We start from the raw sequence: 15,674 nt of genomic DNA on the forward strand, positions 1-15,674 counted from the left end.
CAAATCAGGGGGAGGTCTTAAATTCTGTGGTATTGCATTATATACATTATTAAATCTTGCACAATACTCCAACACGGTCTCTTGAGGACCTCGTTTGATTGTGTCATATTCACCAAGTATGTGCAAGGGATCTTTCTTTTTCTCCCATCTGTTAGTAAAGGCTTGATAAAGGTCATCAGGAGTTGTGATGGTATTTGCAGCCAGTGATCTAAACCAAGTTCTTACATCCCCTGTGAGGCTCTGAACAAAGATTCTCATTCTCACACTGTCATCATCTATCTCATAGTTCTCAAAGTGGTCTTGCATCCTTCTGGCATGCTGAATTGCTGTAAAAGGGCCAGTGGAGTCAAAATATGAGATCTTGGATTGATAGTCCTGAGGTAGAGCTAGAGCATTGGCAGGTAACTGCAGGGGTGCATATCTATTAGCCATATTTGCAGGATTTATAGGGTTGATAGGGATAACTGGGATAGCATGAATGACTGGTACAACAGGGGTGGTGGGAAAGGTGGAAACTAGAGTGTTGGTCAAGGGAATATGTGTAGTGGATGAAGGTGTAAAAGGAGGACTATGAGATGTGGACGGTGAACTGGGGGAATCAAGGCTAGACCGAAATAGAACCTTGATTGGAGTTGGAACAGGGTTTGGATGAGTGGTCTCAGGACTTGAATCAGCAAGAGTTTCCTGTCCCTGCTACTTCCTAATGATCTTAGGGATTGTATTAGGATTTTCAAAAACAGCTGGTGGATTAGGGTCAGGATTTGACCTTGTATATTGTGGATTCTTCTTGGGAGCCAGTTTCTGAATTTCTTTTTGGTATTTTTAGGATATTTTAGGACTGTTTTAAGGGACTGCTCAAGCTTTTTAGAACCACAGTCTATGGACAGACCACAGTTGAAAAATAATATGCTTCGTCCCCAGTGGAGTCACCAGTTATGTTAACACCCAGGTTGTTCCCTTTGACTCCCAAGGGAATACTGCCGGGGTAACCACTAACCAATCTTTGGATTACAGTTTCTAGCCAAACTGTAATCAGAGAGGGCTCTCCCTTTATGATTTGTCTCTGTTTTGATAGTATTTTAGGCTAGCTATAATGTTTAGGGTTTTGTTTTATGTTTTGGTTGAGGGATGTCTTCTGTATCTAGGGTGTAAGTTTTCAGGCAGTATTAGTCCATTGGGCAATGGAGTCTGTGGCTACAGGTTAACTGAATATTGATTTGAGTTGCTGAGATTACAGGGCCATTTAAATATCTCATGGAACAAATCTGAAGTTGATATTATGAGGTGTGTTCAACCAGTGAAAGGCAATTAAGAATTTTCCACTAAGCTGGGTGTGAGAAAGAGATATGTTGCACAGGAGCAAACTTGAATTCCTGAAACAACAATCACTGTGAAAGTATATAGTTTGAAAGTGCAGCAATTAAGAATTACACCTTCATAACTGTAACTGAAGAAAACATTTATAATAGCATAGATTGAGTCTAGGGTAATCTATGATTAAATCCTAGAACTATTCTTTTTCTTTGCCATTAACTGTAAAACACAGAACATGAATGAGTTATGAGAAGATGACAAAACACATAACTAAGAGTTTGAAGAAAACTTATTGATTCATGAGACACGCAGGAATCCTGTAACATTCAGCAAAACACCACAATGACTCAGATAACGCAGAGCTTTGGAAATTCCATCAGCTTTTGTATTAATAGTCTGGAAAATTTACAGCATAAGGAACTCTTCAAGAGAGATCAACAACAACCCCCTTGCAAGATTATGCGAGGGGGGAATATATACAATTGGTCATACAAAATATCTGGGGCCTTGAGTCATTCTAGAAATGAATACGTTCACCCACTTTTCAAGATAGTAGATAAGAAAGTTATTACATCATTGAATACAAAATAAGTGCTCTTTATGTATGTCAGAAGATATTTTGACCTTTGGAGGCCACTAAGTCGGTCTAAACGTTCTGCTTTAACTCTGGAAAAATGTGCCTTTATGGCTGTCGTGCTGTAGTTTTTTGGCCCTGTCACCTGTAGCTGTCAATCTTGCTTTATTGGCCGATTAGTTCTGCTGAGTTGGCCCAGCCTTTTCCTTTTCATGCCTGCTGGTGTTATCAAATTTTCCTGTGCATGATCACCTATGAATTTAAATGGAAATTTGATTTACAGGCTCCGGTTTATAATATCATCTGTATTGATTTAGTCCACCATTCCTGTGTGGGCAATTGATGTCTCAAAATTGCATCCAAAGTCTCATCTGCCTCTGTATATTTGTAGAAGTTTGGAGGCACTTCAAACAGATATTTGATCTCATCCATGATAAAAAATAAGTTTTCTATCCTGTTGTAGAGACTTTGTCCTGTAGCTGGCCCTGTTTCCTCTGAGGTGCTGGGCCTTTCAGTGATCTGATTTGTGGCGAATGTGTTGACCCTCTTGGCATACTGCTCATGTGTAAGTAGCCTTCCTGCGCTGTTCAGTAAGCCAGGGAGACCTCTGTTTTGCAATGCCACGTATTTGTCCATGAATCTATTGACCTCTGTCTGCATGTCCTAGGTCCTTCTTTCTAGTGTCTGCACCAGGCTTCTTAGTGTTAGGACCCTCTTATTAAAAAAATAGTCTCAGTCCTGTTGGAGATTCCCATAGTTGCTAACTGAGCACTTGTTCTATTATTAAGCACATTGATCATCCTGTTGGCAACTTCAGGCATATTGCCTAGAGAGGCCCTTGATCTCTGAATTTCCCTCTGTGCTTTTGCAATGAGCTCCAACTGTTCATGAATTGTTTCAATATACTGCCATTGATCAGTGATGGATTGGCCAATATTGGCCCATAGCACTGTCTTGAGCTCAGCCACTACTTTATCCAGTTTGAGCTCCTTCTCCAACTCCTTTATCCTGTCTTTGAGGGCTTTTATTTCCCTGCCCCTTTCTGCCACAGTCTGCTTGGATTTATCATATCTTTCATTTACCTTGGCTAAATTCTCCCTGGCCTCATTTAATTCTGTCATTTGGGCTTCCAGGGCCTGAATCTCATTTCTCAGCTTTTGCATGTCCAGGCTTGGGGCCTGCTCTATTGTTGGTGGTGGTACTGAGGTAGAAGGTGCTGCCTGTTCTGTTTGTTGAGTGAGGGGAGCAGTAGTTGGAGGAGCTTCCTCAAGGTTAATTATTTCTGGAGGAGGCTGGGATGTTTGACCTCCTTCCTTTTGCTGTAATGCTGCTTGCAATGCTGCCTGTGCACCCTCTGATTCTCCCAACTTTTCTTGAGTCTGGATCAGCTGTTTGTATAAAGAGACCAGCAAAGCTGTCGCATCTTGATCATGTCTCAGCTGGGCAACTTCTTCCGTTTGAGGGTGAATAGTTGCTGGGATTTTGATCTTTTTCCTCAAAGCTGCCATGTCTACATCCCTTAATTTCAATATTTCTTGTATGCCCTTGATATCCTTGGGGTCATGCCCAATCTCTATGATTATATCTTCTAAGGCCCTGATCCTATTGTCCTTTGCTTGAGAGGATGCTCTCTCCAACTCAAGTTGGGCAGCTATATTATATAGGCTATTTTCTAGCCTGTAGTTATCCAATGTCTTATCTGCCAAGGAGGCATACACCATCTCACCCGTTTGCTTATGCAATTCGATTTTGTCCATTGGGTGGATGTCCTTGGCAAGGACCTCAAGATTGGTCCTCAAGTAGTCTGAAGGGGATTGTGGTTGCAATGCAGTTGGCATGAAGTGACTCATGATCATTTTGCCTTCATTAACATCATATGCAGACATCAGTCTTTGCTGGTTAGTGGGAGCCATTTTCAACAAATGATTATATAGCTGTATTTTTATTGGCTCATTCCTCCTCTTTATGTCAATGAACTGCTGTTTGATGCTCAGTTCACCTTCTCTCTGCTGGCTTGAGGAGCTGACTTCTCCTCCCACTATCCTCTCTTGTTCCTGCTGGAAGGAACTTGCTGAGGCCTCCATACTTGGTGGGCCCATGCCCAAAGATTGCCCCATAGGCGTTTCCTCTTCTGAAAGGGGATTCATTCTGTGTCTTTTCTCCCCTTGAGTTGTTGTTGTTGTGAGGGGAGTCTCTCTGTCCCTCTTTCTACTTATATCCTCCTTTTGTGGGGTTTGGAGGATTGAGGCTTTAGCTGTTGTTTCCTACCTAGGAGGCACAATTTGTGGTGGCTGCTGCTTAGTAAAAATTGGGGCCTCAGCTACCTTTTCTTGCTGTAGTGGCTGCTCTTTCTCTTGCTGCCCCTCTTGTGGCTGTTGTACCTGTTGTTGCTGCTGCTGTACCTCCTCATGAGGTGGCTGTTCTGATTCCATTTCCTTTTCCTTGCCTTTGGTAGAGGTTGGCTCAGTTGCTTTGGCTGCTTGCTGATTTGCTGTGGAGGAAGATGCAGCTATTCCCACTTGAGTGCTTGGAAGAGTAAACACCTGTGAACAAAGCTCTAGGTCAGCCACCTTTTTCAGATTTTTTAGTGCTCTTTGATTTAACTCTTCTTGTGTTATAGGCTCCTCTAAGGTTCCTCTCCTCCACTTTGTTTGATTTGCATACTTTTCTATATGAGGAAGTCTTACGTGGTCATAACTGGCCAGCCTATATTTGACCCTTCTTAGGCTTATGAAGTGATTGGGGTCATATGGTTTCCAAAGGAAACTGGTTTGTAAACCAAGGGATTCTAACATACTATCCACCTCTCGCCATCCTTCCTCCCTTTTGTTGTAGATAAAGTGGCCTAATTGGTTCCTGACCTTGAGTTGTGCTTTCTTGCCTCTGCCTGAAAAGTGTAGCACATCAGCATTCCCAAATTGCCTGAAGTATTCCAGGGCAAACAATCTCATGGGCACATATTTGGGCAATCTGTATGGGGGAAACTCACACCCATATATCCTTATAACTGTGTGGTTCTGGTAGAAGTACCAGTCCCCAATGGTGTAAGATTTAGACAACTGAAGTACCCTTTGCATCTCATCAGTTAGTCTTGGAGGAGGTGAGCTCATCATCAGAGACATGGCTGGGTGGATGAAGAGATCTATGAACTCACAGTAAGTATATGGAGAGTCAGGTCTGTAGTGGAAGACAGAGGACCAATAGACCACTGACCTTGGATTGCCTTGGGCATCCACTCTTTTCACAGCAAAAGAAAACTTTTCATGTTGATAATATAGGATTAAGTGGTAGATGTAAGAGGTGTATCTGAACACCTTTTCTCTTGCCAAGTTCATCAACTGCTCATGTATCTTATCAGAGATGTAGGTGGCATAGTCATAGCAGATTGGAGACTTGCCAGGAGCGAACATGAGCATGATCACCAGCACAGTTTCATCAACAAATTCAATTGAATTATAGCCCAAAATGGGACTAATCATGTCTGCAAGATCTCTGCCCAATTGGTTGAGGTATACTTGGTTAATAGGAGGATACTTCACAGAGTCAGAGCCAATGTACAGCTGATTGAGTTTGGTGACCTGAGCATCTGTCAATCTAGCTCCTTGATTTATCAAATCTATTAGTGATAAAGGAACTAATTTCTTCTCAGTCTTGAAGTTCAGCATCTCTTTGATAGCGTCAGGGGTGATATAGAAAACAACTGAGCCTGAAGGGTCAAGCACAGCCCTCTGAGTAGGGTCATAGCATTCGGCACATAGGTGGATTAAATCAGGAAACTGGTTGACCTGAGGGAGCTTGCAGATAGGGAGAGAAGACTCCCATATGCCCAATACATCTGTTCCATTCTCATGTTTAGCCTTCAATTCATTTAGCAGGTGGATGTGGAACTTGGTCTTCATCAGCATTTCCTCTGATATTTGATAATCCAGGTCTGCTAGAGGTTGCCAGTCCAATTCTCTCTGAGGGGCATTTAAAGGGGTAACATTCAAGGCTACAGGTGCCACTGGAGGATCCATGGTCGCTTTTAGGATTTCTGTTGTTTATAAACTGGTGTTGCTGTGCAGAGCAACACTAAAGAGTTTTTCTTTAAAAGAAAGGTGAATTACTGATGAACAGGGAATAAATGGTTAATTACAGCAATTGAAATGCTGCTCAAAGTATGGATAAGACAAATGCTTGGTTTTAAACTCTTTTTCACGGCCAATTTGGTGCAGTTTAGGCTACCAGTCCATGTTTGCGCGAACAGAATGTAAGTTTTATGAAAACTCTGGTAATATAAAGCTCAGCGGGTGAACTTCGACCTTACAGTGCCAATGGGGACTAGGCACAGGGGATTCGCCGGTGAATTATGTGTTTTTCACTGTTTTAAGCTATTTTTGGCGATTCACAGACAAAACGAGGCGCAGGAGGGATTTACAGGGATAAATAAATGGCAACTGTTTAACAATGGTCACGAATGCAGGTGGAAATGGCGCACCAGCGGTCTCCAAGTCGAATTCAGCAGGTTGGCGTGAGTTTGGACGTGAAAAACATGTAGAGAAAACGACAGTCGTTTTTGCAAAAAGTGCAAAAAATGCGAAATTTTGGCCAAAATATGGATTTTTTGGAACATTGGCGCTTTTTTTTGGATGACGTCAGCATGACGTCATCAGGTGGGGTCAAGGTTGGATGACGTCAGCATGACGTCATCGGGTGACGTGGCGGCATAAGAGAGATCCACGGGGATGGTGAGGTGGCAGACAGGTGGAGCACAGGCGGACGGGGGCGCCGACGCGGTGATGACGCTGGCGGTGACGCTGGCAGGCGGGTTCACCGAAACCGGAAGTGGTTGGCGATTTCATATCGCACCGCCTTCCATACGGAAGCGGAATTGTCAGAGGGGCCTCCAATACGATGTGGGGGTGACGCGTGGCAGAGGCCTGACGTCACCCTCTGACAAATTTCGGACGGTATCTTTTGGATGTCGGGGCTGGTCTGAAATGCACGAGGGCCATCGGATGAAAAGGGCTCGATTCGACGGTCGACAGATCGTTGAGGTGGCCGGACGATACGGATGGGGGGCGGGATTAAAATAATATTTCTTTTGAGATTTCCGCCCGGCGGGAACCTTAGGATTTTGACGATTCACAAGGTTTTTTTAATGTTTTTTTATAAAAATGCGGATAGCACTAAGACTTTGGGTAAATGGAAAAAATGGGTTTTTTGTATGTATTTTGCAAATGAAGCGGGTTAGGGGTAAAAAGGGGTTTATCACAAGGTTTCTTGGCAAATGAAGGGTTTAGTGGGTTAAATGACTTCTGAAGGGGAAAGAGGGGTTAGGCTTAGGGCTCTTAAACTGACCAGATGTCAATTTAATCCCTGATAGTGAACATAGGGCTATAATGCCAGGGGAGGGATATTTATACAATGCTTGGGGTTTATACACCATAGTGTTATAATAGTAGGGAAAGGGTAACATAGGGGATTTAGATAATAGAAGTTAGGGGTTAATATGGATGGAAAAGGTGAATGAGGAGTGAAATCACTAAGTTTATGTGGAGATAGCTTAGCTTTGGGAGTAGATCAAAAATAAAAAGATTTTTAGACAAGAAATGTGGCTTTCAAAGGAATAAGAACCATCATAAAACCTTAATTTCTTTCATGAACACAACTGATGAAGGGATGTTATTAATGAAGGGGAAAAGGGGGGAAAAGGAATTTAGTAATGCTTCTTTGTTTTGCTGCAACATGATGGAGAAGAAGACCTTCTCAATCCATTGATATTCCTTTGTGAATAGGTTAGCACACATTCAATTGTAAGGAATGACATTTCTGCAACCCCATCTGCCTACCCATCTATTTGCCTAGCATTTTTTGTTTCTTCATGGAGGGTGCACTTAGACTTGCAGACCCTTATGTGCCTTTTCTTTTCTTTGGCTTTTTCCCTTTGATTTTCTATCTAGAACTACCCTTATTGCTTCCAAGGTCCCAGATTAAGCAGTTGGGAACCTTACTTCTCTACCTAAGCTACTGGTCTGCCAAGATTAAACAGTTTGGATAGACTTCTTTCTCTATTCTACAACAAAAAAAATTGAAACATGGCATGATCCAGATTAGGCTTTTGGACCACCCATAAAAACTTAATCGACATGAAGCTATATACACACCTGGTCTCCTTTTCGAAATATGGGATCTTTGTATCACTAAAGCAGGGCATATTTGGAACTTTCTTTGCCAATCATGAAATATGAAACCTATTGGTATAGGTAGCTAGCACAACCAATAAAAATACCTACTCATTGTTCACCAGCAAGGAATAAATCTAGTCTTTATCATTCTCCGGGGAAATATCTCTTTGTTACTTCCCTCCCCAACAACGATGCCAAATGTTGTACTTGTTTCTCATAGGCAATTCTTGGTTGCAAAAACTACGTCGAGAAACCAACTCAACCAGTCTTTAAGTTCAACCTGGCCCTTGAACGAAATGGAGCTCCCTCAATAGTTACGGGTCCTTGTTTAACAATGTTCATTGTCACTGAACAACATCCTATGAAGCACAATGGCCATATTTATGATTTATTTTGGGTGGTTGATGACGATAGCATAATCTATGTTCATGAATAAATCCCTCTCTTGCAGAGTCCTTGCTCAAAGTGGCAGCTTCCATCTTGAAAGAATAACATGTTTTTAAAGAATTTGATAGAATAATGAAAGGAAATTCTTGATAATTAAGCAATCATATTGAATACTTAATCAACCAGGAAAATTTGGAGTGTGTAGAAGACTTCTACCACCAAAAAAGACACACTCAAGAGATGACAAAAGGCAACAATTTAAAGATGTAGAGGAGCTATCTCGGAAAGTCTATCCAATAAACTAATCTCTTTAAATTATTATAACTTTTTATGGGATTTCAAAGTGATTGAAACTCAATCTATTCTTACCCAGAATCTCCTATGTTACTTTGAACATGTGCATAAATAAGATATGAAAACACTAGAAAAACATACAAGAAACACAAGTTCTGTCATGAACTAGAGCTGGAAGGCTTCAATTAAGAATTTTGTAATCAAATTTTTACAAAGATGAAAGGTTTTGGCATCAAAAGCCAACCCTTTTACATTACAAATGAAACAATATATAGAATAAATCTCTCCTAAACTGTTACAATAATTCTAGAATAAAATCCTGAATAATAACTAAAAATAAAATAATATCTCTATTTTATCTACTAGAAACTTTGAACTGTTCATTAAAATTTGGAATTGGTTCACTGAATGCTGGAAATATGAAAAATGATCCTCAATCTATTGATCTTCTGTTGTTAGGTGTCTTAGACTAATGATTTGGATTATTTTCAAATCTGAGAATGTCATATGTGAGATTCGATCTTAAACTGTTTTCCTATGTACACTTATGTTCTTTAACTGCCAATAATTTTGCCTTTTAAATTTGAGATCGTTAATGTCACTCATTAAATATTTTCCAACTTTCCTTAAGTTTTGAAATTTGTCAAATTCCCTTTTCTCAAGGTCAATTCTGCCACCTAAACACCAACTTTCACACAACACTTTTTCTGCTTTGATATCTCTGTTTCTACTTTATTTCTCCCACAAAACTCATGGAACTTAGGCAACACTTAACTCTTTTTTTTTTTAATTTCATGGGACATTGGGCTAATGCCTCACTACTTTTATGTTGCACCTACAATGTTTCCTGAAGTAAAAAGAGAATTCCCCTCGAGCTTTACTACAATAAATGTTGCCTCTTTAAAAAACCATGGAGAATGTATCTATTTCTTCACCAAACATTTGTTACAACTTTAAAAGCTATGCTGCTAACCTTGTTGTCTGTTTAGGTTCCTTTAAAGGCATTCATTGAAGATGATAGCTTGAGACATAGAATGTTTTCAATAATATCAACAGTAGGATCATCTTCATTGCTTCCGGGAGTGCCAAAAACTTTAGATTTTGTTCTCACACTCCTTTAAATAACAATATCTTTATCACTCATGTTCTCTCAGGTAGCTAACCTATTAGTCAGATCTAAAACAGCTGGGAAGCTATGAAGATATTCTTCATTATTATCAGAAGAAACCCCTTTCAACCACACTTTGAATTGCCTTATTTTGATGAGATCTCATGAGAGAATTTTAGGTACCATGTTCTTTTAATGCATTGAAGAACATCTTTGTCCGCATTATAAGAATTCCAGCATTGGTATCTTCCCTTCGTTCGAGAGCTTCTTATGCTCAAGATTTAGCATGCTATTTCTAGATAATGCCATGATAATGCAATTTGTTGTGATGAAAGTGAAACCTTATATTTTTTTGGTAATATTTCTTTTGGAAATATTGTGTAGAAAGTAAGAAGTCCAAAAAGAATATATTAAAAACAACATGATTTCAAACTATGAAAAGATGCACACTCAAAACCTTACATTTTGTTTTAAGCATGGTTCTTCTCCTGCTACACAAATCCCTTTTCCTGGAAAAGGTTTGACCTGGTTACATGAACATATCAGCAAATTTCTACTGCAACCATAGTTACTACCACCAAAATAATAAATATTTTAGGCACCAAATGAGAAAACTAGTGCCAGTGTGAGTTTGGCCTATGAAATTTTCCATTGGCCTATGTTACATTATCTAGATCAGAAACTTCATTATTTGGATTCTCTAGATCAACACCTTCGGTTTCTTGATCTTTTGTTCTCTTGAAGCTTGTAGCCTCCACAATATGCCCCCTATTTTAGCATCCATTTTCTAAACAACTCACAGAGCTTTAGAAAGGCTTAAAAGAGCCATTGTTGCCACAATTTTCACAAGGGCTGGATGGAGAATTGTTGAGGGTTTCATGGGACCATGAAGGGAAATCTTGGCTCTTTCCATTCTCAGATTGAAAAGCTCCAATTTTTTCGTAGGCACAAGATACTGAAACTAACCATACAAAGCTCAGAGTACTTCTAATTCTAAGCAATCTCCATGCAGGAACCTTCATCATAAATTGCACTAAGGAAAGCTAATGAATGAAGAAAGAGATAACAAGGTCCCCGGGCTCCAATCCAATCAGTCATTGATTCCCAATACTCGAGCAAAAAGTAAATATGTATAGTAAACATTTGTAAAGAAACTGTGATGTTCATGGGCCTGGTCTGTCAATGCGCACACTCTGTATAAAGGCATCAAGAACATCAACTTCATCTTGTTGTCTATGTTTTAATATCTCTTTGCCCATTTCCAAGTACTTTTATACTTCAAAATCATCCTTTTTCCATGAAGTAAAAATACATATTCCATAAGTCACACCTACACTCATGCAAATTTGGAAGCTAAGAACATAAATTGATTCATTATGTCGAAATAACCGATGTTTCTCTGGTAACCTTACCCAAAATTTTCCTTGTTCACAGCAAGGCGCAGAGGAAAATCTAATCTTACATTATTTTGATGACCAATAAGCTATGCTAAATGATATTGTTGATCTACCATGATCATACTATATCATTCTGATTCGATAGGGATTTATAGCTACATGCACATGGATTGAATTTCTTTAAATAGATTTATAAGGGTTATGTCAATAGACCATCTACTCGAACCATTTTGTGATTTGCACATGCTTTATTGTCCACATCTCCATCATTCTAGCCTATTTAATCTCAGTGTCTTTGTGTATTTGAGAAAATTTCTCTTTTGATTCTTGGCTTGATCTGCATAGCATGCCAAGGCCTAACAACACCCTAACACATATTTCTGAAGAGTTTGTCCTCAACTTTGCTGTCAGATTAATGATTCAGTAGCATGAATGGATGGCCATTGGAAAACCTTGCAAGGGGGACATGAATAAAATTAATGAAACCATGTTCTCAATTTGATAGCCTTCCATCAATTCAAACTTGAAGAAACGAAGTAATGTTTTTGTTTTTATTTCCATTTGCAGGTAAGAAGACTCTTTCCCCAAGCAAATCCTTCGCCCAACCTGAACCGCTATGATCTTAAAGGGGAACTGTGGGTGGAAGACACCATCATTATCTAGCCATCTCTCAGGTTTGAAATCCTGAGCATCATCATCCCATATTATTTTCATTCTTACCATTGTATAAGGGACATAATTGAGCGCATTCCCCTTTGAAAATTTGTTTCCATCTGGCATAATTTCATTACTCAATGAAGTCTTCTCATTCAATGGCACAACTGGATATAAGAGTAGGCTTTCACTGATTGTTGTATGTAAATAATGCATTTTACTCATCATGTCATGAGTTAGGAAGTGTGAATATTTATCCAAGTGATCAAAACCATCATGATGGTATATTAAGCTCAGGCCCCCTTGTGATCACTCCACTTCTGCCAATTCTTACACTATTTTGTCCTCTACAGAGGGATTCTTAGATAGAAGCTAGAATTAAATATGAAAGAGTGACAACAGTGGTATCACACCCTCATCTTGATTTGCATTTAGGATATTTCTACATTTCTTTATCATGCCATAAGTGGAATCATCCAAAACCTTAATGTCCTGCTTCAACTTGACTTCAAAACCAAAATTGAAGCATTTCTTGAGCTTCCAAAGAGGCACGAAGTATCGAGAGGCAGATAGGGGGTTAGACCTATCAAAATCTGAAGCAAATGGAATGTTTGGAAGAGAGGAAGCCAAATAACCTATTTAAACCTCAAACCCAGCTCATCTATCGAATCAAATGTCAACCACATGAATAGATCCTACATATTGGCCACCAATCTGTTATTACTGTCGGAAATATGTCCCTCCAAAATTGTGGCTAAATTCAGGGCATATTTCCTAAAGCGGGGGCCATGATTTGGGTACCATTGTAATAATTGGATTGCCTCTCCCCCTGCACATCCAAACCCAAGTCCATATTGATAGCCCCAGAGCAGTTGTTGTGAACCATAAGTGGATTGTTGGGAGGGGTCCATAATGGTAAGCAGTTTCTTGCCTGCGAATATTAAAATCCTCCAAATGATGCTATGTAATTAAAGGTGGTTTTGTGAAACTACCAATTTCGGGACCCACCTCTCTTATCAAGCAACTTTTGAATGAGGGGGTCCGAAAAAAAATTGGTTGTTTTAGTAATTTAAATATATATAATTTTTTTTTATAAAAATATATAATTATACTATTATAAAATCAAATATATTTAAAATTAAAACTATTGTAAATAATAAATGATTTGAAAATTAGCCAATTTCCAAAATTTTGTACCCTTTTTCACTAGATCCTCTTGTGTGAGAGAAAGTTACAACAGATCCAATCCTCTCAAGAATCTCGAAAGTCCCACAATACCAAGGTGCCAACTTGGCACATGATCCAATCCTCAAGGATCTCTTCTTGGGATTGATGCGTAAGTACACATGCTCCCCAACCTAAAATTCCTTAAATTCCCTATGCTAATTTTCATAACTCTTTTTTCTATCCCGTGTTTCCTTTATATTCTTCTTCATAAACTACATTTCCTATTCCATCTCTTCCAACATATCTAGTCCACTCGATACTCTATTCATTGGATCACTCCAAATGATGGGAGTATTAACCCTCTTCCCATAGAGTGCCTCAAATAGACTCATCCTCGGTGACTCCTGATATCCATTGTTGTAGTCAAACTCCAACAGTGGAATATACTTCTCCCAACTCCTTTATTGGTGCATGAAATACATCCTCAGCAAATCCTCGAGTATATTATTGACCCTCTGTGTCATTCCATTTGTCTGTTGATGATAAGATGTACTGAAGGCCAACTTTGTATGCAAACCTGTAAACAACTCCTTCCAAAAGCTGGAAATGAACTTGACATCTTTGTCTGATATAATCTTCTTAGGAATACCATTCAATCTCAATATCACTCTGATGAATATCTAAGCTACCACAATGGATGAATTAGCATTATTCAATGGAATGAAGTTAGTTACCTTGCTCAACATCACAACCACAACCATAATGGAGTCATGGTACTTCGAATGTCCTCAAAAAACCTGTAATGAAATCCATGGAAGTGACCTCCCATTTCCACTCTATAATCATAATAGGTTGTAGCAAACCAATTGGGTGTTTACACTCACCTTCCACCTGCTCATAGCCCAAACATCTAGCAACAAACTCTGCCACTTCCTTCTTCAAATTCGGCCAATAGTAGAACTTCTTCACGATTGTAAATGTATTATAATATCCCAGGTGACTTGAATATGGCTTGACATGAAACTCCCTCAATACAAGCTTCGTCCACTCACTTTCATCTAGCACGTAGATCCTATCCCTAAATCTCACCAAAGCCATCTGTCGTGAGATGATAATCATGTTAAAAATAGCAACAGGAAAATCCTAATTTATTTTTTCCTTGAATTAAAATTGGGAATTAAATTGTAATTATATTCTCATAGCAACTTGTAACGGTTAAGTAAATTAAGTTGACTTTGTTGGCTCAGTAAATTCGAGTTGGAAGTCTATCTAGAGTCATGTAGAGTGATCCCTAAATTTTAGGGGCCCAAGTTGAGTCTTAGTGAGTTCTGATTATTTAATTAAGTTTAATTGAGTTAAATTCAATTAAACTAGTTCTCACTGTGTTACATAGTATTTTGTCACACCTCCTGTTCACTTCCTGTCCATATCCCAAAGTGCCAAAAAATTGACTGCTATGCAACATATCCATCATGATATACAGACCAAAGCCTCCCCGACGAATCAAAGGAAAACTACCCTAAATCCATTCTAAAGAAGGTTGCCTAAAACCCAATTTTTGGCATCAGTGTGTTTGCTCCATTACTGCCCATGCTGATGGCAAGTTGCTCAGTTATACACTCACACTACCAACACAGGTTTTCATAGGAAAACTCGTGCTGAACTTCTTTTGACAGGTTTTCCCAAAATGGAGGAGAAGCTTCGTAAACTAGAACCTTCGGCAACAACGAGCTGGATATTGGTTATTGTTGATATGGTCGAGCTCTCTCATTTTGGCCTCTTGAACTTATCATCATGGGCTTTCCCCTTAAGAAGTGGGCCTTCCTCCCTCTTTTGTGGATCCCTAAGTCCCTCTCCCTTCCTATAAATCCATGCCCTTCCATCCCCAAATGGTTGGTCATTGATTGTTGCATCCCTATGCTGAGAGTATGCTTACATGCTACCCATTCTAGCTTGGAGAAGAAGTGCTTGAAGAGTCTTTTCTTGACTTGGACATCCACCAAAAGGAGGTCCCCTACATTGTAGAGTCCAAAGATTGTCCTACTATGACATCCTTTTTGCCTAATGATCCTCTCTTTTTCCTATATATTTACCACCTAAATAAAGCGACATTTACCAGGTTTTGATGAAGGTATGAAATAATATGTCTTCTTGTTCATATTTAACTTTATACCCAATTTTTTTGTTAAAGTTGCAATTGGCTACCGAATTAGTCTGTTTCCGCAGCTAATCTAGGTTTCCGTAGCTGTCTCCATTGTTCGCAAGGTTCTAGAGCTCCAGGCTAGCAGTGAAGGGTGTGGATGGATAAAGGATGGTTCCCTCGTGGATCCCTTCCTATCCCCTCGAAATTGTTTGCTAAGAGAATAGCAGGAGATCACGATCAAACTCCAAGTCAACCGTCGGATTAATGAAGAACAAAACCTGAGATTAGTTGAAACCTTATCGGTTTTCTTTCGAAATAGAAAAATGATGGTTACTGATATAAGTTTAGATAGGATAGAGATATTAGACTTGAATTATTCATACAGTTATGCTGAGAGACTTGCTATAAAACTTATGGCCGCACTGTGATTTGGGTGCGCGCCGAATGATATAATTGTGAACAATTTGTG

General features: G+C 39.4%; 2 pseudogenes; both read right to left on the reverse strand.

Moving 5' to 3' along the window:
* Positions 1-10,335: 10,335 nt before the first annotated feature.
* Positions 10,336-10,869, reverse strand: LOC149244691 (uncharacterized; annotated as a pseudogene).
* A 792-nt stretch (positions 10,870-11,661) lies between these two features.
* Positions 11,662-12,806, reverse strand: LOC149244692 (cytochrome P450 704B1-like; annotated as a pseudogene).
* Positions 12,807-15,674: the final 2,868 nt, after the last annotated feature.

The sequence above is a fragment of the Pinus tabuliformis genome, chromosome 8 (genome assembly GCF_031772625.1).
Source record: "Pinus tabuliformis cultivar Carrire ecotype Pingquan chromosome 8, CPIR1, whole genome shotgun sequence".
Lineage (NCBI taxonomy): Eukaryota > Viridiplantae > Streptophyta > Pinopsida > Pinales > Pinaceae > Pinus > Pinus tabuliformis.